Genomic DNA, 22,088 nt, shown 5'->3' with positions numbered 1-22,088 from the left:
ATTTAACAGCAAGAGACAGTGTGCACTCTGTTTCATTCTTTTTACATTCTCCGGTCGATAACAGTAGATTTGTTCAGTCCATACTGTGACCTTCTCAAATGCACACATGATCTGGGAATTCTCTGGAAGAGTCTAACTCAACATGGTGATATTATTGTTATTAATAGCAATAGTTTTGTAATAATAGTTTGTTGTAAGGGGATTTGCTCAAATAACTACATTAAAAAAAGAAAACAAAATTTTAAAAAAGCATTCTGTTGGGACTTTAAACTTCTAGTTTAGAGTTTTGATTTATATGGATTTACATTATTTAAAACTCTAATTGAGGATAAAAACATTCTTGTGATATTGCCACCATGCAAGTTCGACACCCTAAGTAAACCAAATGGTTTCTAATGACTAAGATATTGAAAAGCTAGATGCATGCATATCATTAAGCAACAATTAAATGATGAATGTATGATTCATAAATTGCTGAAATTATGCCAGATATTCATATAATTTGCATGTGCAACCATGTGCCATTAGAACTATGAAGTGATCAATGGTAGTGCAAGTTGATAATATTGTGAGTACATGTTTAACACAGTAGACACAGAATACAACACCGTAAGTAGATTTTAATGCTTTTTCAAAGACTTCCCTACAATGCCAAAAATATAATTGTTTGGTTAAGAAATACAAAATCCCTTTATTCTAATTATGTCTTAAGGCTAAAACAATCAGATTTAAGAATATAGACACTAATATTAGAATCAACCTTCACCACTTGAAATGTGTAAAAGTCCTGATCATTTCATTAAACCCCCGAAATCCAAAGAAACAATACAGAAGCTTTTTTTTATGGAGCCATGGCCCTGTCAGTCATCCAACAAACAGATTTTTGTCCTGTATGTATGTCCCACAGTGAATTCAGCAGTACAATTGTCACATGTTCAGTTGACATGACATGTATAGTACATCTAGGCCTCTTTAGTTTCAGCACCTTGGACAGCAAACACCACACTTTCACCTTTACACTGAGTTTCAGCACCATGGACAGCAATCACCAGAATTTTATTCTTATATTTAGTTTCAGAACCATGGACAGCAATCACCAGATTTTCATTCTTATATTGAGTTGCAGCACCATGGACAGCAACCACCAGTGTTTCATTTTCAGGTAGAGCAAAATACTCTACAGACCCTAGGCTATGGGGGATTTTTAAAAGCAAAGAGTTTTGCAGCAAGTCTTTCCAAGTTCACATGAACACAGTCATACAGTCACGTTGTATTTTATGCAAAGTACACAGCCTACACATGGCATAGTGTGGCACCTTCTGAGCAACTCAACGCCTTCTCACTTTGTAGTGGTTTCAGTTTTCTCAAAATCTCTCATGCCTGTTAAACCATACACCCTATCTGCTTCTAAGCTATTAGATCTTCCTCAGTTTTGCCCCCTTATTCAGTAAAAGGCCAAGCCCTCTATGGTGGTCAAACCATAGCCTTGGTGTAAATATTTACCTATCAGCAAAGAAAAGTCACGACACGGCTTCTTATCCTCACCCACCCTCAGTTCCCTCGCCTTCCGCTCATACAGTCCAGACCCACCCCTTACTGTCTGCCATGACCGTCCTCTACAATACGAGACTGTATTCTTTGTACCTCCCCTTTCTCGCCCTCAGTCTGTGCATCCCAGCCTCCCTTCCTAGATATCCATCCCACACCTCTCCACCCGCAAACGGCTCCTACGGTGAGAAAAAAAAGAGAGCGGAACAGTTTCAAACACGTCGGCATAAATCTCACATTCAGAGCTCCCTTTTCTCCTTTCCCTCCTGACGGACTTCATTACTTTATTCCTCTGCGCGCCAATGCCCGAGACCACGCCGAAACGAAGGATTTTTTTCCCTTGAGCATGAAAAGGATTGCCAAATCATCCGCAATCCAACATCACCGACTGAGCCACCAGCATGAGCACTGGATACATATGCTCCAGCAGAAGTTGTTGGCTAGAGAACTAACAAATCTTGGACCACAAATACAGCGAAGAGGGGAGAGTCAGTTTTAGGTAAGTGCAGCTTGGACCTCTAATAAGATTTGAAGGTATCTTTACGTGTATATTATATATTTATATATATATATATATATAATTTTCTTCTGTGTATCACTGACCACGAGGTAGTGGTTGGGTAGGCAGGGCTATATTGTGGCACAATTATGGCGATGTTGCGTGGTCAGCATGTTACTGAGGTGGCCGCTGGTGTCCTTTGCAGGATGGAGGCATTTTTTTTTCTTTCTCACTGTCAAGCTACCTTTTTATAACACATAACCGGTCCGCAAGTCTTCTCTTGCTCCGCCCGGACTGAACGTCGACGGAGCGCTCCGAGGCTATTAAAAATTATATCATGCGACTTAGTGTCTTATAAACACATCATCTTCCAAACATTCTGCAAACCAGTTTTTTCTCTCGCATTTAGTGCACTCGACTGCTCATCATTTCCCCCCCCTGCACGGTCTGAGACAGCATCTTCCCGACGTGATGCTGCAGAAGTGCGGATATAAAGGAGCATTAAACACTGAGAGAAACAATGATCAGAATTTTGGGTTCGCACATTACGCAGACCTGCCGCGGCTTCGCTGAATGGCACCACAGAGGCAACATTCAGAGTGAAGGTGTATTAGCAGGCCTGCAGATCACTGTGCAGTGGGCATCAATATTTGTATTCAAGCTAATTCCGTTTGCAGTCCAGTTGTGGTGGCTTCTTTTTTTTTTTTTACATCCATGTTGATCAATTCATCCCGGAAACTGCAAGATCCATTAACTTAAAGTGAGTGTCGTCCCAGCTTTGGATATTGGATATGGAATGAGTTGCAGTCATGCTTCCTGTCATTATTATTTTTTTCTACATTCCGTGTTATGGATGAATTGCTGCCTGTAATGAATTCTGTGAAAGCAGATAGTCAGCTGGATCTGTGTTTATGTGTACGTGCTGGTCTCTTTTGTACGCGTGCTCTGTGCGCGTGCACGAAAGCGAGCACGTACATGCTTATTTTGGTGTGTTTGTGTGTGTGTGTGTGTGTGTGTGTGTGTGTGTGTGTATGTATGTGTGTGCGTGCGTGTGTATGTGTGTGTCACCACTGAGGCAAAGTTGCCGTTCCGTGTTCCCTTAAGTTGCTTTGATTGCTGTTCCACTGACTAACTGCGAGGGGAGCTCATGCTCTTTTGGACTAGGTGTCATTATGTGGCTAAAGGCAAGATAACTGTGTATGATACTGATACCAACTCTATGAAAATAGAGAAGCGTCTTCAGTTTCAAATTGGTCTGGAAGCATTCATCTGCACTTCCATGACTGCCACTGCAGTTTTTGTTTTGTTCGTCATTGTTTTCTCTTTTGAGGCTAATTAGCTACATTTGTGTAGAATTGAGAAATATATCCAGAAATAAATGCACTTTATGCTTTCATGATTGCCAGGTTTAGAGTACAAGATATTTGCCTCATTTCAGAACATTTGAATAGGCCACAATGAACAACGCAACATCTGAATCTAACTGAAACACTGTTTAGCTTAGCCTGCTCTTTAAAGAGCAAGAAACTGTGTGCGGCACCCAGCTGTGAATAATCCCCCAATACTGAATTTGAACTTCAAATTAAGCTTCACTGTTTGAAATTAACATTACACTGACAGCAAATCAATCCATCCCGTGATATGGTTCTGCTGTCTTCTTCTCCGCATGTGCAGAGTAGAAAATTGCCTTGGCGGCGGAAATTGCAGAAGAAGAGCTGCCTCATTCAGTATGCCTCATTCAATCTGGTGGCCTTTTCAATGGCAAAATGCTGGCAACATGTAATCATTTTCTGAGGGAAAGCATTCCACATGACATTGCCAAAATGAAAATGCCAGCAGTAGCTTAAAACTGTATTTGTGTCATGGCTTTAGATGACCCGATGTTGATGATGCTTTCAGGGCCTGAAAGGAGAACTTTCGGCAGCAGAGGGACTTTGACAGACCTTGGCAGTGCAACTTCCTGCTGAATTGTGTGCAAAGCATGTGGTCGTGATTCTTAAGATGCACGGAAATAAACACTCATCACCTTAATTAGAAGGAGTGGATGATACAATTCATGCATTCACCCTATGCACACAGTGCTGCCACATCCCCATTGTGCCTAGATATGGATATCATTTACAAACAGTCTTTGTGAGGGATAGAGAACAGTACAAGTCTTGTATTGGCAGAACCCACCACCTCTCTCTCTCTCTTTCTCTCTGTCTCTCTCTTTGTATTTTTGTACTGGCACAGCATTGTTTTTATGTGGGTGCTGGCTGCAGCTGTAGTGGCCAGAAGGCTGTCTCCCAAGAGGTTTGAAAAAAAATCTGTTTTTATCAGAAACAAACAACAGGGTCACATAATGACATGTGACAAAAGCTCACAGAATTGCTGGCGAGCTTACAATATTCTGGAAAGGCAGCTGAATCATTTGACCTCCACTAGGGGCCGTCTGACCTGTATGCTGCTGCTATCAGTCCCGTAAGACAACATGGGTCTAACCCTGCTCGTACAGTTTTACGTCTAAAAAAAAAAGAGTTCTCAGCCCGAGGCTCTTAATTAAAGAGTTGGTAGTTGATCAGAAGTAATTAATTGCTGTCTAGCACATGATAAAATGTAAACCATCTTAAGCCTTGATTAACAATTGCAGAAGGAAATTTTGTTTTAGTTCTCCACAATGGCCCTCAAAGAAAACCTACCTTCCTTGTACAGTGCATACATTCAAACTGTAGGAAGACACCGACTTATTGTCTGATGAGGGACGTTTTGAAATTCATAGCTGGATCTTCCCCTCTTCGCCGTCTTTGTCAGTTATTGCAGCCACAAAATTTGGGCACAGTGTGAAGCCTCAGGGGAGCTGAAACTGGGCTCAGAAAATCTTCACAACAGGGATAATTTTATTGTTATAAACTATTTAGGCATTCTATCCACATAATTCTGCATCTGAATGCAGTGGCCTCTCTCGCTCGTCTCCCTGGATCCCCCTCTTTCTTCTCTCACAGCAGGAGACCCCAGTCTGAATGTTTGTGAACATGAGCACCATTTTATGATACAACCAAGAAATACATTGGACATTAAAAGATAGCAAGAAAACAGAAATCTATTATTTATTAGACAAATATATATGCACCTGAAAGAAACCTGGGTGGGATGTTATGTCAAAAAAATCATTAAATATAAACTTTATTTGCAGGAGCTGTAGTTGTGTAGAGTTTTGTATTGGATTATAATTGGCAATATATTTTTGTGTTTTCACTTTAGATTTGGAGACAAACCAAACATGACAGTATCAGGAAACACCTAAATGATATTGGCATGACTGGAATATTTTAACTAGTATATATCATCAGTGGTTGTTGAGGGTTTGTGACTGAAACCTAGTAAAAGAAAAAAAAGAATACTCCTTATTTACTTGTTCTGAAGACTTTTGCTTTCAAATGTGCAAAAACAGCAGACCTTGCATAATTTGATAACGCACTCATACTTCTCTGCAAACTATGCATCATGACCTTACATTTAGTGGTTGCCAGGGAGGAGACACTGGATAGAAAAGTGATGCTAAATTGAGCATCCACAGAGCTGACCCCTGTGTCATTAAGCGCTGCCAGGGAGTTCAGTTATTACTCTTTAAAAAATATGATAACTCACTGACAACACACTAATAACTACAGCAATTCATCTTTCTTGACACTGCCTTGGTCTTTGCTGGCCTGGTGACAGCGCTGGTTGTACATCTATTTGAGTTTTCTGCCCAGTGTGTCTGTGAGTAGGTGAAGGAAAGAGATGTTTTGATTTGCTGTGGTATTTTACGTCACGCTTAAAAGTACGGGTCTGCGCTGGGCGGCGATTACACATAGAACTGTTGCCACCCATGTTCCCTGCAGCAGTATACCTAGATTCCATCTGGTCTAGAAGTTGTGCCTAAGCTATTTCAAACAAAATAAAGTCCTCTCAGCTGTAAAATATCCGAGGACCCCCATTTGTATTGAGATGAAATGCAGTTGTGACCACGAGTTGACAATTAGCAAGTTTCTTGTGGTGAATTTCTTCCCTCACCTGCATCTGCTTCGTAATTTTGTGGGTAGCCATGGTATAAAAAACATTTTGGGGGAAATATAAAGCTGTATGGATTATGTTCTATATTGCCATATCATGTTGATATATCTAAACTAAACTAAAACTTTGTCGACAACAACATATTTTTGCATACTGCTCACTTTTTCAGTACAATATCCACTTGTAGCAGCTGCAGTGAAGCATCATTTAACTATTGTTAAAGCTGCTTCAATGAGTATTTCTGTATTAACAATGGATCAAATGACTGTGTTACGTGAAAGGGATTACAAGTAGTGATGAACCCACAGAGAATTACCACTCTTCTCTGCAGTTCACCTCAGCTCCTTGCTTTGGTTTTAGGGCCCACAACTTTAATGTTCCCGTTCACTCTTGCTGCTCATAAATACATCATCACAGATGGAGCAGACTGTCAGAAAAAAGAAGAAAGAAAAGATAAACCCTCTGGATGTTACCTGCCCAGCACCAAGCACACAACAGCAGACAGACAAAGTTTGCGATTTTCTGGTACAACATAGTGTAGCATTTAGCCACTAAACAACTAACAGATATTTCCTTCAGTAAATTGGAGACCAAAACAAAGCTAGAAGAGTGAATACATTCTTAAAATGGACACAAACACAAATGCGAGTGCTACTCTGTGTCTGCTCACTGTATAAATAAGACATTGTTTGCTTGTTGCACTGCCCCCGAGTGGCCAAAATGATCTATTAACGCAGACACCACTTCCTGCATTAGCCGATGAACATTGTAAATTGGTTACACGTAAATTATCGTGTATAGTGGTTGAAGAAAACCCCAACCCAGGTATCTTAGCCATTATGATCAGTATACGCTCAACATTCAAACACATTCTTTCAACAAAATAATACACACACAATCCACTTGAGGCAGCTTGTGTGAAAGATTTGCTTCTTGCCTTGTGCTTGTACAAAGTTCGTGTTCTTTACATTTCTGTGGCACACATCCAACTGGTTGGTTATAGCTCAGAGTTTTTGTAGATGCCTGCCTTACTTCAATTAGTTAGCAATGAGTGTTGTATTGCATGCATGCAGATATAGCCATTCACCTACTGAGTGCAAATTCTCTTTGCAATTGATTGAAAAACTTGTGAAGTTATTTATTGTTAGTCAAATTCTGGGCTCGACTGTTATAGTTTATAAGCAAACCTAAAACATTGCTCATTTCTGTGAGTCAGCCAAGAGTCTGCCTGTGTAAAAAGCCACATTTTAAGATGTGAACAATCATGGGAAGATAATCTCTCTGAAAAATTTTAATTAGGCCTCTCACAGAGAGGGTTTTAATCTTTTCCAATCTTCCTAGTGCTGACTAGCAAGCGAGAAGCACTCCCTACTGGAATATTTTAGGTACCCTCAATTATTCTTTAAGAATAGAGAAACATTTGCTAAAACATTTCAAATAGTTCTGGGACTTATCACATGAAGCCAGGAGGAGATGAGAAGCTGCTATTTTCAGTACATACAGTATGTCCCAATTTTGAAAAATTAAACAGCGGAGCAGTCATTTGGGAGAGAGAGGAGATTCATAGACTGACCCGTGACCGATGTGATGTTGGTGAGTCAATGCACTGTTGGCTCATGCTAGTGGCTCCCAGCATCAATGACCTATATTGCAGCTCAGGGCAGCGACAGCAAATGACTGATCTGATTTGAAAATTCACATTTTAGTGGAAAAATATTGTCGAGTGTAGTCAAAGTGTGGCTGAGCTGCTATGGATACATACAATAACTCCACAGTTTTAGCTTTACTCTATAGTCCTATTGCAAAGAAAAAAATGCTATTGGATCAGCATGTGTGTACCCATTTAGATTGGTCTATTAGTAGTAATTTGTGACCTCACTTGGTTTCTAATTGTGAAGTGAGTATGTTCCTTGACACTGATTGCAACCTGCAGCCACAAATTATGTAAATTTACTTTGCACTTTTATTTATTTTTTTGGACAAAGTCTGAAGAAGATCTCTGCTAAATTCAAACGTTGCTCATTTGAAATGGCAGGGAGGTGTTAGCTCAGTGTGAGTATCTTTTTTCTGATTCTTGCCTTTGGTTTGATTTTTGATTAGGAACCTTTTGGATTTGGACCTGATTTTGTGACAATATTTAGGTCATATCAATTAAACTACTGCAAAATCATATGAGTAGCAAGCGACCCTCATGTTGGCTTCAACAACAAAATAATTTAAAAAATCCAGAAGTCATGCAACATGTGAGAAAACAGAAAACACTCACTCTTTCATATCATAGCCTATTCAATTCACCACTGTTTGATGTCCTAATCTTTGTCCATTAAAGTATATATTTACTGTTTCTCTTCTATGTACAGAGCACTTGCATTTTAATGTGTTTATGTGACAAAATTCAGAAAACTACAGTATATACAAAAGTACATCTCATTTCATGTCAATACAGTTTTGAAAAATGTAAGTTTAAACACAACCTTTTATTTTTCAAATTTTAACCTTTTGGATGGCATTGACTGTACATTGATCCCTATACATATATTAACAATGCTTTATGCTGTTGATAAGTCCTGTAAAATCACTGGCAGTGAATGCTTTGTGGATATTTGCGGTACAATACAGTAATAAACTGTGGAAGGAAAACACAATCAAGGCAGCGGTGTGTTTCCCCTAAGATGCTAATGCTAATGCAAAATAGACACATTTGTAGGAGGTACAGTTGATTAGCCTAGCATTCTTTTCCTCGACAACTTTACTGCTGTATTAGGTATTGTACTTCTGACTCCAAAAGTAGCACCTGGAATGACCTGACACAGCACTTCCATAGAAGTACAAACCTATAGATTTTTTTTAATGTACCTGACCTTGCTGGTGCCAGAATATGTGTGTGTGTGTGTGTGTGTGTGTGTGTGTGTGTGTGTGTGTTTCTCAAGCACTTTGAGCATCTTTTGAGTGGCTGAGGCTGGAAATGTGCCACGACAGCAGACATGTATATTAATTAGAATTCTAAACATAGCTCCTTCATGTGCACTAATGTCAATCCTACATGTCCCAATGGGTGAACCATTAGTACATCTGCATGCCTAGTATGTTAGTTTTACTGCCTAAGCACTGCGTCCTGTCACATATAACCTAAGGAACATTGATTGACTACAGATCTATGCATATCTCTGATCATTTAACACTGCCTTCAGGGCTGTTGCTATAGTAACTCTTACAACCTTGTAGCACATCTTCAAGTGGTTCCTTTTTTTGTCTTGCTTAATTTCTCCTTATCATTCATGCAGTTATTATTATTATTATTATTATTTAATTGATTCAGTGAATGAATTATGAGAAAAAGAATGACCTGTCTTTTCAGATGATGTGGATTCAATTGCTGCAGCTGGATTTTCACAACCACTTGTGTTTAAAAGGCACATTTTCACCTAAAGGCTGTAATATTGTTCTGGACAGTATTGAATATAAACTAGATTTGCCTCAGGATGAAGAATATGATTAAAAGGTAATGACTAAAATATGAAATTGCTCCCAGTGTCCAATGTTGCTGTTATTGCCTGGCCTCTAAATAGTCTTTTGGTTTTTGGTTAATGTTTTAAATTCTGTGTTTATGATTATGTTGAAACTATACATGCATAGAAAAGCAAACATGGCATCAATATGCATAAGTTTGACAATAACAAACAAATTCTGTTGTTTTTATGCACATTTACATTGTGTTAAAAAAGCGAGCAGCTTGAGGGCCTCTGCCTGCGATACAGCTCATATGTGTCTTGAAGTTATTAAAGTTGTATGTGCTTTGGAAGGAGCCGGTAAAATCACGGAATTACTGAAATTAACGTGACAAATGCAAAGATGGGTGGATGTGGCCTGTAGATTCTGCTGTTGTGTTTCCAGATTACCCAAGATTTTTAGCCAAATCCCTTCTGCAATGTCCACTGAAGATGAAGGAAGCAGGCCGATGCTGACTGAAAGATACTGAAGCAGATGGAACTGCGTGCTTTAAACCAGCTCTAATAAAGAAATCTATTGAAAAGCTACAGTCTGTAATACAAATGAATCCCCAGTAAGTAAAGAAGATCACTCTTCAATCTTGGGACACTGCAGAGAAAAATTTCAGTCTCATTGTAGGGCACTTAATACCAAGATATTATTTTCGCCCATAAAGAATACCAGCTGGGTTATTAAACGTTTATGAAAAAAAAAAAATAAAAAATAAATCCAGGATTAAAAAGGTCAATCTACAAAAGCGCTCATAGTTTACAGCAAAGAGGGTTAGGTCAACTGCCAGCATGGTTTCTGAAAAAGAGGATCACACATTGCATATTTAACAGTCGAGAGGGAACAGTGGCCGGAGAACTATTAAAAATAGACAAAATGAAATAAAAAGAATAAAACAAAACATAGTGGGACAAATTTACAGGACAGACTGAACTTAATACCAGATTCCAAACACATTTTTCTTTTATTGTTTTATGTAATTTCGTAATTCTTCTCACCTCGTTTAAAATTTTATCATTTGGTCTGCCCATGAAAGTCCTTAACACTCAGGTCATGTTGTGTATAACTGGAAATATGCTTCAAGATGGCTGCTGCTCTTTTCAGTGTCATATATTCCCCAGATCCATTGCACAGCTTTTCACATGGCATAAAATCGATAGCAATGAAGAGGGTCATTGCAAGAATGGGACACAACTTCATATTGAATTCTAAGTTAAATTGCCAGTGTAAGTACTTTTTAGCCCAGTTGCAGGAGCTAGTTTTTAATTTAAAGAAAAAAATTGGATTTGCTGCTGAACTTTAGGATTAGTCAACTATGGCAGATTCATAAAAAACAAACTATATAACCCTGGCACAGTTGAGAGTTCAAAAGACGCCTTGTTCCAGACCTCTGGATTCATGAATGTCTGGTGTTGTGCTCAACGACATCTGTTTCCTGCAGGTTGGCGAAAGAAGTGATCAATCAGAGTTTTTATGTGTGATTAAAAATGGGGGTGTCATCTTCCTACGTAGCATGTCCTATGTAGCTAGTTTCACCATGAAAAAGAACAACAACAAAAATGGGCACAAAATGGTAAGATGAAAGTAAGTTGAGTTAGGTAAATTCGTAAAATCGACATAGTGCTTGGATTGTAATAGAAAATGTGCCTGGGAACAGGTTGCGCTGCTTCTGCTATGATTGAAAATGACATTGGTGGGGAGACCACTCATGACTGATTGGTTAGGGCAAAACAAAACAAAATAATCCCCCTTCCCAATCAGAAATTGGCTTGCATGACAACAATGACAAGCTGAATGAATGAAGTGAAATGAGACGGCAATTCAGTTTGATTATAGGGCTAATACAATATATACATATGGCCCATTTTTATGCCTGGTTTAGCTCATCTAAACAAACAAAGATGAAGGTTTGTGGCAGATATACAACACACTATATTAACCCTATTATTTCACAGATAGAGTGTGTGTGATGTGAATATCCAGATCCTCATCACCACCTGGTTCCTTGCCGACTTGACTAAACATCCAAATTCTCCTTCATGACAGGACGGACCAAAACAGTCTCACTGCAGCGGAGGCTTTCATGCACTGTTGGACTCCATTCACCACCACTTTGGTTTCCATCAAGGCTGTTGGGATTACTAATAAACAATGGCAGTGGGTTGCCACCTGGCCACCTCTCGTGATTGCCTGATGGAGAGAGGAGATAGAGCCAGCTGGCCATTCTTTACCACTTGTGCCAGCCATTGTCTCTTACACTGCACATGTGTAGTGTTCAGTAGAGAGGAGTGCTTGCTCTGTTGTGCATCCATCATCATCTATAGATTATAACCTTGTCAGGGCCTGAAGGCAAGAGCTGTACTGTTATATGTTTATAATGACAGTTTACCTGTGTTAGGTAGAGAATGTAGTGTGGTGTAGTTTTGCTGCAGTATGAGCTTGTGCCATTGTGCACTGGCTGCAGCTGCCTTGTACGAGCCTAGTACTGCGAGTCACACTTCAAAGAGGAGACGATTGGAGGGTGAATAAAAGCTCCAAGTCAGTCAATTGGCCCTGAATTGCCTGAACTTAACTGCAATATCAGCAGTGCAAAAAAAGTGGCTGGCGTGGTCAACTTTTTTTCCCGGCTTAACTTGCTCAGCCCCTCACATTGACATCAGGGCCAGGTGGATAGGGAGGAAGTGGAAGGAGAGGAGGCAGTGTGCTCGATTTATCAGTAATTATGGAGTGCTATTTTCTCTGTCTCCCATCTATGGCTGCCCTGGGAAGCAGTAGCCATTCTTTAATCTTGACACCCGATGATCATGTAACACAAGGAAGTGCCTATTAGAGGTGCAGCGAAATTGGAGGGGGCCTCTCTCCTGATCCTCTTTAAAAGGGAGTTGGGGTGGCAGAGATGGTGAGTAGCGGGGATACATGAGTGAGGGGAGAAGGAGGTCGACAAGAGATGGAGGTTGAGGTAGTAGCTGGGACAATTATGGAACTGGTCTTCAAAACTCAAGAGGTCGTGTACAGAAGTGGGGTGAAGGGACCATCTAGGGAATCTTCAGTAAGCTTGTCTTCTATGAACGAAAGACTTGCCAGAGGACACGTGAACTAATTTGATTTTTTAGATGAACTAAAACAACCGTAATGATGTGAAATTCAGCTGTAAAGCAGAACAGGTCTTTATGCTGCTCCCCCCGGGTTTGCTTTTCACTGAGTCAAACACAATCAAGAAAATGTCGGGTGTAATTATATTATGCTTTGGGATGATTATGTATCAGATAACATAAATCAGCTGATGAAGATGCAAGTGGGGCCAAATGCTATGTTTAAGTGCCTCTTTTGATTTGAGTCTATATCTTGCAGCCAAAAAAAAAGACTAAAAACCAATGTTTAAAAAAAGTCCCTTTTCTTTCTATGGATAGGCAACATCCAGACCCACGAAGCCAAATAGAGACAGTTCATTCTTTCTGTGTTTTTAATTGGGTAACTGGATACCTCCGCTAAGTCAATCCATGTGCAAGAAATAATACATCAAAATATTCCCAATTTCATTAATTCTTCAACACATCAGTTGGTGACACACTTGTTGCCTTCTATCAGAAAAGCAGAGGCACTGGAAGCACACATTCATTGACTCTCTTAACATGAATAATTTGTTTTCTGAACAGCATGCAGCGCCAACCTTGGCACCTCACTCCATTAACACAGTAACATGAAATCACCTAGTGCCAAGATAATTTCCATCAGGCCTATATGTTATTCTTTATGCAGAAAAAGACAGACACACAAGAGAGATCTTAAGTGTTTGAACTGTGAATAAAGAATCACAAATCAGGCCATAGTGGGCCCATTTGTTATTCTGAAATGCCATTTTAGCACGAAAACCCTACACAATCCAACAAGCACACCTGAGCCAGACGGGGGAAGTGATTTGTGTTTGAATCAAACTGCTGACAGTGTGCTGACTGGGGGAAGATGTACGGTGCGCAGTGTAAATACAGAAGCATCTCATATATGATTTAATCAGCCACTGTACGCTGTGACTTACTGCGAAAATGTTCTGCAATGTTTAATTCCCCTCAAATTAATTATGGATGTATTGCTACCATGATGTGGGTATTCCGGTCTGATGTTAAAGTTACATCGTGCTTTAATATGATGCTTGTTAGAGATTTGCTGTGTGGTGAAAATACATTTTGCAGCTTGGTTACCTGGTGGTTAGCACTGTTGCGTCACAGTAAGAAGGTGCTGCGTTTGAATCTTGGCCGTGGTCCTCTTTGTGTGGTGTTTCATTGTTCTCTGTGTTTACATGGACAGTCTCCTTAAAATTCCCATAATGTATAAAGTAAGATTCCAATGTCTTTTTTAATTATAAATCAGGTCTAGGTGCTATATTAATACTGTGAAAGTATCAAAGTGCTAAGTCCACAGAGGAATGTACGCAGCCCATATACAGAAACTGGACCTTAAAACGAGCTGTCAGGACTTCTGTAACTTTGTGATGTCACAACAAAGCAGTCACTACTCTTAGCCATGCCCCAAGCCCTGCCTACCTGGTGCCACCACCCAACCTTGAAGGAGTGTTTACCTGAAATCTGCTATATTTCTATTCGATCACTCAAAAAACAGTCAGCCAATCAGAGAGAGAGAGGCTCAGAGCCTCCCATCTAATTGGCTCACAGACCTGTTGTTACTGGGGCTTCAGAGAGAAGCCTGAGAAAAATGTAAAACTTAATTGAGATGGTTTTTGGTACTTAAAACCACAAATATATCTTCTTACAGATATCAAAACTGCAAGTGGGAGAGTGTAAAATATGTGACCTTTAACTGAGGAACTGGTCTCAGAACCGGACTTCAGCTGAAGGGATAAAATGATCATTATTGTAATAGAATTACTGTTGCAACAACTTGATATTGTTTATTCATGAGACAATGTTTAAATCTTCATACTGTTACTTAATCTTACCATTAGTGACCCATGTGGTTATTAGTATATGTGTAGTCTTCTGTAAAATAGGACACATTAGAAATATGTGTTACATTGATCCTGTCCATTGATTCTGTATCTCTGCTCACTCAACCACATAAATACATGTACTCTGTGTCATGTTTTGCAAAGAGAAAAGCATTGATTGAATCTTAGGGGGACAAGGACTAGTTGGCATTTACATATGCACACACATGTTCGAAAAGCACACACACGCACACACAAACATGCATGTACCATCCCCAGAGACCTTTGTGCTGCCTTGCTGTTGGAGCTGGTGTTGTTAGTTTTAATGATGGAAAGGCCAGTGCAGGTGAAGCTAGCCTGAGCAGCATCCTCTCCAGTGTGTTTGCACACTCAGCACACCAATGTGACACCGATGTAGGACAGAGAAGAGGCAACGTGGCACATTCAAGTCACAGCGGTGAGCAGAAAAAAAGTGCAATGGTAGTAGCCTTTGGCTGGATAACAGTCTGTCTACATTCAAGGAACAGTAGTTCTGAAAACAGATCACATTTAAAAGAGAAAGGGATAGTGACATCAGATTATATTCTGCCAATGTATTATTGAGCCCAGTAGAGATTCCGCAAAATGTGCTTGTACTTTGATGCTCTGTTCCAGTGTCCCTTTGTGCGAATGGTTCATCAGACAAGTCTTTGTCATCTTTGTCATTTATCACTGTAATTGAGCTTAGCGAAAGTTTAATAAGGAAGACTACTTCATTTTTAATTCTTTCACCTCTAGGCTACTCTTTCATTCATTACTTCTTCTGAGCCATGCCTCTTGTCTGCCATCCTTTCATTCCTGCCTCCCTCCATTATCCTATCAGTTTAAAATTCAAGAGGCAACCTCCTCTTAGTTCATCATCCAATCAAGTAAGCCGAAAATTTGCTCCTTCTCTCTTGCCTACACGGGAGCTAATCACTAATCAGCGCACTCTTTATTAACCCGTTGAACTGCTTCTGAGGCTCACTGCCTCTCAATGTCTGCAGTGGCTTTACCACATTGACAAAAAACCCCAATCTTGCCACCTTTATATCCAGAGTTGAACCAGACACACACACACACACACACGCACACACACATCACGCTTAAACAATGAGTACACAAAGCCAGAGCCTTGTCACAAAGGAGGACCAAACAAAAATGGTTCCCCTATTGGGACCATCACTTAGGCATCATTTCTCTGAACAGCATAATATTGCTTTAAGTTATCTCCTCATTTTCTCTTATAAAAAAACTCAAGAAAGCAGTCTTTGATCTGTCATGGCCACCCTGCCCCTACTAAGGAGAATACAGACCCACACAAACTAAAGCTTAATATTAACTGAAAATTAGCCAACACTTGGTATGCACCCTAGAGTTCACACACTAGCTTGCCAACTTGAAAACTTACTGACGTCTTAATACACACTATAATTGGAGCAGACTAACAACCAGCCAAATAGATAGAAAATGTAATGGTTTACTTATTTGGATTTAGAGTATATAAACCCACCATCAGAACAGTCTTCTGTTCACTCTGACTGCTTGGCACAATATGGCAGTATCAGAGTGACGTATGTTTTTTTGTTTTTTTTTGCTGATAACCATTTATGGAATTGTCTATTCATCATTTCTAATACCTTTTGTGAGTACTCCACTGAAAAAAGTATTTGTTTGATCATCAAACTCTCACCCCCCTATAGGCTTGAAAGGTAGCTCTGAAACAGCAGTTTCAGTCATTAAGGATTCACAGCATTTCACAGCATTGCATCAAATCCTCCCTCCCTCATCCCTCATGACCATCCACGTCAATCTGTTTTCCTTTCATGTTTTTTTTTCAATATTTTTAAAGAATATTACTGTATTGTACAGTAATTAAGTTTAGAAAGAATACTCGGTAATATGGCCTGTAAATGATTGCTCTGTTCATTGTTTGTAAGCCCATCCTTTTTGTCCAAAATTGTCAAAAATTCGACACAATACCTAGTTTTAGTGAGTATTTGAAGTACAGTAAGAGCTTTTTACCCAAGGAAAAGGAAGGATTACCTATAGTATAAAAATTGCATCATTAAATTATAAATGGTAAAGAGTCATTTGCTGTCTTTATTACAACATAAGAATTAGAGGAAGACGTTAGAAAATCACTCCTGGTCTTCTGTGGTTTGGAAAAATTGGCCTGTAAATTATTAAGCAGCTAAAGCCGAGTTGTTATTGGCTATTATGTGTTTTACTCTGTGCTTATATCCATAGATGATTTGAACTCAGTTTACCTCCATCTTGGTATAGGAAGGAGGCCAAAGAAACTCTGGAGCATGGGAAATGAAAATGCTAGCCTTGTGGCAAAAACCTCTGAGCAATGGCATAAAAAGAGGACAGCTTAGGGGAGGAATACAGCGACAGTGGAAGAATTTTAAAGGCATGAGGTCAAGAGCACTCTATTTTCAATCTTAACATGGGGAATGGGTACAAGTTGGCTGCTATAACCCATATCAAGGGCACATTTTTGCAAACGATAACCTCCCAAGAAGAGGAGACGGAATATGGTGCAGAAAAGAAAAACGCTTTTCTCAGCAAAAATTCACAATCCCTTTAGTCATATCAGGCCTGGAAATGTCTGCTCAGGATGCCTTTGCGCACGTGGATCCATGTACTCAATGACTGTATGCGTGCATGTGAGCATGCTTGTGTATATGCTATTCGACAGAGCATCTCCCTGAAGCTGCACCCTTTTCATCTCTGTTCTAAGATACAAAGACACTATCCTTATTTGAAGCTTTCAGTTGAAATCAGTGAAAGTCATGACATGACAACATTTACCACAAAAAAAAAAAACAGTTATGAAAAAAGCTTTGACCTCCATTTGTTTTGTTTTTACCATAATTGAATTGCATTGAGATATATCTTTCAGATGTATTGGCTAATCGTATTTGCATCTTTGATTAGACAGTGACAAACTCTCTAAATATGTCCAAAAGAACTATTTCCATCCCTTTTGGGACTTCATTGTCATTGTCCTTGGCACTGCAGCGTAATCACTAAAAATGCTCCCAGGGCTGAATGGCAGATGCATCCAATGCAACTGGTGACTACAGCAAATAAACAATTCATCCTTTAAAGAATATTGCAGATGTAGTCTAGTTTTGAGCATAACAAAGAAAAATATCAAGGTATTCTATATGAGTCTTTGTGGGACAGAGGCTGCAATGTACTTTACAACACTAATGACATATTGTAGGTTAATAGATGACATTAAGTTAAGTATGTTCATTCTAACTGTGAGGGAGATTGAGCCTGGCACTCAACTAAACACCCATAGAATATTGATATTCATACACAGCTTTGACATGAAGCGTACGTCACACAGAGTAGTTTAGCTTTGCAATGCTTGATCTGCAAGGAATTGAGATGGGAGCACTATTTTTTTTTTTTTTTTTTTTTTTCACCATCTGCTCTGCGTCTCTGCAGATTTTGCTGATTTATTGAGCCCACTGAGTCTGTGCTTGCTCCTCTGCTTTTCTTCTATTTCACAAATTTATGGCTTTGAATTAGGAACAATAGGAGCAGTGACCATCACCTTAACACCCCATTCCTCCTGCTGCCGGAGAGCAAGGCGGTTGGTCAGATATAGGGAACTCTTGCCAAAGTCCGGTGATTAGCAATTCGTCAAAGGGTGAACAGGAAAGTAAACATCAAATTGGGAAGGAAATGAGGTCAGTAAATTTCAGGAATGGCATCGCATCAGAGTGCGAGGAGCAAAGGCAAACAAAAATAACCCACTGCAGCTGGACAAAACCTCTCTCCTCGTAATGCCAGTGGTCCAGTCCCTTGAGAGGGCAGCAGCTGTTACGTATTTCTGTCAGAGAACCACCCCCTCCTTAAAAGTGGGTAAAACTGTAAGGTTGTCATGAAAAGGTTAGGCGAAGCAGCATTAACCCTCAGAAATGTGCTGGCAAAACATTTTCCTTTATCCTTCCCTTTTTTCTCCACACACTTTCTTTTCGTGTGATATATAAACATCTGGCAGTAGGAATTGATGGTCGTTAGGAGTGCAAGGGGGGAGGGACGGGTTTGAGAGAAACACATTGTTCTCTTCGAGCTTCATCTTGTGCACAAGCTGATAAAATCCAGGATGGGAAGTGGAGCAACATTTCTTTTCCCTACCATAGTCCTGTACCTCAGATAATGAAATAGGATGAGCAAATCAAGTCCTCACCCTGATAAGGTGATACTTTCCTCACATATGTCTTTCTAAAATAAAATGCAGCTCTGCAATCCAATTGCAGTCTCACAGTTGCCTCGCAACAACACTTCATCGCACCCCAACCCATGGCGCTGATAGTGAGATTTGAATAAAATGTTACAGACACAAGCAATTATGACAGATCAGTCACAGAAGGGAGAAAAGAGGAAGGAGGATCTGCTGTTTAATTCTGCTGGTAATTACAGTCAAAAAAAAAAAAAAAAAAGAATGAAGGGGCCCTGATGTGAGCTTCACTGCAGGCTCATTAAATGCATGTTGGGGTTATTTCCTTTATTGAATGCTCAGATTGCATAGTTGGAAATGCAAAAAAGAAAAAAAAACAAAAGAACAAAAGTGTACATGCATGCAGGCATTTCAGAGAGAAGCATCATAGGACGTTGGGTGTATTTATATTATACTTATCTTAGAGACATTTGTACTATATGCACTCTCTACGAGATAAACGCATTTAGACTCCCTCTGAGACATTCCTTTTTCTCCCTGTTCATCCCTTCCTTTGGTCTAGACCTTTAGAGTCTAGTCAGTGGAAACCATACAGTGGATAACATCACTTGACATTTACATGCATGAGCAAGGAGGAACTGCCGTGCGAACAGTGTCATTTACATCCTCCCAGCAACTCCTATTCAGCCTCTGATTCATGTCAGGGGCTCCTCTGGGTGCATTTTGAGTGTGACCAGCTACGGGAATGGAATTCGCTCTGCCATTTTTACCTTTAAGCTTACATTGCTTCAGTGGAACGTTAGAACAAGAGGCAGCATGCAAAATCCGTTAAGGTTGGAGCATTTTAGCCCCATTTTATTTGACCCTCTATTGCCTTTGGAAAGAAAGGTGAGAGACGACATATTCAAAACAAAGACTGTGCCCAGTGAGGTAAATCGAAGGAAAGCAGTCAGTGGTTTCTCATCAATAAAACCACAGAGTAATTAGAGAAAGCACTTGAAAGCCAATTTGCAAGTTGACAAATGATCAATCTTCATCTGTAACGCAGCCACAGTAGCATAAAGCAGCAGTGGTGGATGTGGTGACAAATGGCGTGCCTTTTCTACCTAGCATCTCATTCTCTTTGCTGAAAGACTCAGATGCTTGGCTAAAGAGGGAGAGTGCTTCTGTTTTCCCTATCAGCTCAAAACACCTTCTCCTGGAATGAGATGAACATTGGAGTAAATCAGTGGCGCCATGCTCTTTTTCACTTAATGTGTTTAAGAGACATATGTTACTGATAATCATTTCAGCTCTCCCATCCACAGTGTTAATGAAAAGGTGAGCTCTGTGTATGAAAATAACAGATTGAAGGGGGAAATCTGCCTGGAAAAAAAAAGAAGAATTCAAGCGTCACAATGTTTCTCTTGCTGCAGAATCCCCCATGAAGCGAGTGAATTTCATTTTTATTTCATGCTCAATTCAATCAGCCAGTGTACTTCATTCACCTGAATCACATGACCAAAAACATTCTACCTTTACCACCCACAGTGTTTGCGCTCCTGCTTAGCCTGAAACCTTATTAATTAGTTTGCTTTATGACAGAGACGGTGCTTGTTTAAAACCATCTCATAAACCGCCCCCACGTTCTTGCTCTTCAACTGGGCAGCTATCAAATAAACCTCACAGAAAATCCGCGCACCGCTTCACATGACAGATGCAACCAACTCCCCCGCTGGCGCTCCTCTCCCCGGCTTGCATTGATCCTTCCCCTCCCAGAATAGATTTGGACACAATAATTCAGCAGCCAGGTAAATTGGAATAACTCTAACCATTAGTGAATTAGTTTGCTCTTTAAAATCAGCCATTGATTCCCGAGCCGAGCTGATTGGTTGCTGACCAACCAGAGAATTTAATTATCAAACAGGAGTGTTGCTTGCTCAGCCATGTTTTCTGAAGGTCAGGGTGCCACTGCAGTCCTTTTTAAAGACACAACAGGACCAAGGCGAGAGACTTGGGGGGTGGGTGGGGGGGAATCCAGTACAAATGAAGTTAGCCACGGCCGGCCTTCCCATTCCTCTGTTGCTTCCCAGCAATTGCAAGTGGCAGACCATTACCACGCCTTTTCAGACATGGCTGTGAGCTGTGCAATAATAATTCTCAGAACTCAGATGACACCAGTTTGGCATATTTAGATGCAACCCTGCTCTCTCTCTCTCTCGCCTCATTCTGTCATTCCCTTGCATCAGTCTCATATAACCCTTGGGTCCCGATGAAGTCATATTAATATGAACTAAGTTAAAATAACCCAGAGGAGGATAAAATTCATTTTTAGGCTGCAAGCCATTCCTAACCTTAAGTCAAAGGTTTTTCTTCACCACACGCATTTACCTGTATCTCTAGGAATGAATTTGCTCTGAGGCGGTCCTGTTGATAACAGTTCGGAGAGAACTCAAATAATGCAGGAAATAAATAATACATATTGGTGACCATTGGTGTCATGCACAAGCAATGGATGGATGGATAATTTGGGGAATACAGTATATCTGCTCTAATTCCCTCAAGTCTACCTGTCCCCTTGCAAAAGGCTTCATTCTTCCCTGATCTCTTGCCTCCCTGGGATTTAGAATACAAATAAGGAGAACAAGCCTCCCCATTCTTATGAACTTTATAGAATAAAGAGGGACACTAAGGGCCCCACACAGGGGAGAGAGGAATTGATTGGCAAAGCTAGTGACAGGACCAGAATGGAGATTGAATCCCCTTGAATGAACCAGAATGGAGGAGGAGTTGCAGCATGAATAAGGCTGTTTAAAAAGAGGATGGAGAAAACAAGCCTCCCTTGTCCTGTCTTGTGATTTCCTGAAGCAGACATCCTCCCCTTTTTACCCTGCTTATTCAAGGGTAAACGTGATCCACTTTCTGTCTCTTCCTCTCTCTGTTTCACTAATCCACTCTGCAAATAACAGAAAATAAAGGATATTTCTTTCATTCCACCAGGCACATTTGTGAGACACATTTAAAATTTCTGGATCGGGGTAGGCTATGTAATGTTCTGATGCAACAGCAGGGCACATATACCTCAGGTTGGAAAAAGAGTTTGAAAAAAATAATATGTTACCATGAGAGTACACTGGAGTGGAGTGCATTATTTTTTTTCGTTGAGTAACCAAACAAGCACTCTTTAAATGTGAAAAAATTGTCATTTGGTTGCACTATAACACATTAGAAGGGATTGATTGAACCAGCCCTGCAAAATTAGGTCCTTGATATCAGGATGGAGTTGTCAGCACATTTAGGTTTTTGGTTAGGGTGACTATGTTTTATGATGAAAGGTGTACTTTTTATAACATAAAATAAAA

The 22,088-nt window shown here is 40.0% G+C and overlaps 1 protein-coding gene across 1 annotated transcript in view; it reads left to right on the top strand.

Moving 5' to 3' along the window:
* Window positions 1–1,692: 1,692 nt before the first annotated feature.
* The window catches only part of brinp1 (BMP/retinoic acid inducible neural specific 1), a 107,602-nt gene continuing 87,206 nt past the window's right edge, over window positions 1,693–22,088 (top strand). The window contains exon 1 of the mRNA XM_022768066.1: window positions 1,693–2,047. The gene's annotated coding sequence lies outside the window, so the exon portion shown is untranslated. The remainder of the gene's footprint in view (window positions 2,048–22,088) is intronic.

This window comes from Seriola dumerili, unplaced genomic scaffold (genome assembly GCF_002260705.1).
Source record: "Seriola dumerili isolate Sdu_G_001 unplaced genomic scaffold, Sdu_1.0 BDQW01001389.1, whole genome shotgun sequence".
NCBI classification, from domain to species: Eukaryota; Metazoa; Chordata; class Actinopteri; order Carangiformes; family Carangidae; genus Seriola; species Seriola dumerili.
Note: the sequence above shows the minus strand (reverse complement) of the source record. Positions and strands in the feature narration are given on the sequence as shown.